Genomic DNA, 2500 nt, shown 5'->3' with positions numbered 1-2500 from the left:
AGAGTAGATTGAGCTCTTTGCTCTTTGCACCACTCTATGCACCGCTCGTGATCGGCTAGAAGTCGTGACAGTTTGCATGAGTTTAAATTTGTAAATACACCATGAGCGGCCATTCTGGTTCAATTTTAAAATTCACAGTTTGATCAAAGAGAGGGGTTAACGTCGACTCAAAGATTTTATACTGCAATGAACTCGTGCATACAAATTTTCCATAAAGGATGCCCCAATCACAAGGAGGTATACTCTTGCAGTGTGCTTTTAAGTGTGCAGCACGGCGGATGAAAAAACAAGCAAGTCACGCATTCACAGATATACTCGATTGAACTCCAAAAGAATTTTACTGGGTTTCACCTTAACCCTTAAGAGTGTCTTCAGTTCTCATTAGAGTTACGGTTAGCATTATTAAGGGATGACGTTGTTTCAAAAGAAGCAAAATCAGTGCATTTAATTTCTTGGTGGTCGGCACGGCACGCGTATAATTACTTATCATTGTTATGTAAGTTGTCAGGATTCCAAACAAATATCATTATCAAGGTGTAAATTAGTAAGTGGACAAGGGAATCGAAAAAGGAAAGCTGGGACGAAAAGAAAGAAGCGCAAAGAAAAGAGAGAGGGAGAAAAAAAGAGAGGGAGGGAGCGAGAGAGAGAGAATGACATCCACTTTTGATTATCCCGTAAGTACAAATTAGCCATTTATATATGCGATTCCGTTGGGTATACGTATTGTTCTACAAAACAATTGAACGAATGCATAATTAATTTATTCTGCATGCGTAATGAAGTAGGGACCTGTACGGAAATCATTCCAATAACTGTTTGGTTACAGCACCTAGAGACCTTTAAAAAATCTACGACTGTCTTTCATGGAGAATCTCAGTCTACGATGTTCACCAAAGTTCACTAAAGTCATCAGAATTTTTTACTTCCTTTCAAGATTTCCATTGTTAGGAAAGTAGCCAATGAAATCCTGTGTCTCCAGAGCCCTTCGTTTTCTCGTGCGAAGGCCCCGCTGGCTAAGAGAAACGATGGGATCTGGGAACGAGAATGACCTACGCAGACCCCACTCATCTTCCTTTATAATATTCCTTGTGAAATATACCGAGAATTCCGCGTCTTCTTACTGCGAGATCGGTATTCTAAAAACCGCCTGTAGTGGCTTATATTAACCTTCGACGCGTTTTTTGCAGTGGGAGCTCGCGCCAAAAAACCGTAGCTGGCAAAGAATTGCAGGGAATGTGGACGAGCGGATCCTTTTGTCATTCTCAGCACCCTAGATGGCTGCACAGAAGATTCCTCAAAATATGCTGCACGCCGGAAGTGTCTGCGTAGTTCCTTTGGAGAGTTTACGCCAAAAACTTAGTTGGTTGTAAGACCCCCAATGTTTCGATCTCGTAATTTTAATTACATCTTTGAATTATCTGACTGTTGAGATAGGATCTTGTCCTACCAGCAAACTCTTCTTAAGTGTTTCCTATTTTTGGTCTCAGGACAATGAAAACAACGATGAAAACGATAAATTAAATTTGAGGATCGGTGTTACACTAGCGTTTGTGGTCCTTTGCCTGAGACACGAGATTTGAAAAAAAAATTGTGCGGCGAGTCACATTTTCTGTTCATCAGAACTTTGGCAAAAAGTTTTCGCATAGATTTAATATTTTCCTTTAATTTATTCATGGGTCATTTTCGTCCTGGCCCTTGAAGCTGCCCACGGAGAGGGGACAAGACGCAGCTCGGACGAATCAAAAACTGGCATGAATGTGAGTAGCTATTCATGCTGCCACCCGGGAGGGAGGGGGGGGGGGGGAGAGGGGCCCGGGGTACTTCCTATTAATGAGCTTATGGGGATGTGCCACTGGATGGGGTCGCATTTTCACGAATGGATTGACTATGATGGGGTTGCATTTTCAACAGAGTTCCCAACAGAGTTACTAGAATGGGGTCGCAAATTGTGAGGATTTTGGTGGTAAGAAAATTCTGGCTAGTGGGATTTAAAAATGGAAAGATTCGCTGTAAAAAAAAAATTGCCACAGAAAAAGTAAAGAAAGGAAAGGAAAGAAACAAAGCAGTGGTTTTTTCATCTGAACGGAACCAATTACCATTGTTCATATCTGTGTTTGCACACAAAAAAGGAGAAAATTTATCGAAATCATGAGGCTTTGTGGCATCATAACTTCGTTGAAAAATATATTTTCTGTAAATCCATGTTTTCTGCACTGCTGCCATAGTTTTCAGAGCAGAAAAGGGTAAACTCACCGAACTTTTAGGCTATTTCTGTTTGGGTCAAGTGACTCACAAAATATAGTTGTGATTCCAAGAGAGGAAGAGAAGTTCAATAGAACAATTAGCCAAAAAGAACAAAGTTAAAGGGATGCGAGAAGGCAATGGTCTTGTAGTTAAGGATCTCCCCACTTAGGATGAGGTAAAAATTTCTCAGTAATTCTCGTTAGGTTAAATTTTCGCTCGCATGGCCAAAAGCTGAATTAGGTTATCGAAACAATTA

This window comes from Montipora foliosa, chromosome 4, assembly GCF_036669935.1.
Source record: "Montipora foliosa isolate CH-2021 chromosome 4, ASM3666993v2, whole genome shotgun sequence".
Taxonomy (NCBI): domain Eukaryota; kingdom Metazoa; phylum Cnidaria; class Anthozoa; order Scleractinia; family Acroporidae; genus Montipora; species Montipora foliosa.
The sequence above is the reverse complement of the archived record's forward strand: the minus strand, read 5'-3'. Positions refer to the sequence as shown.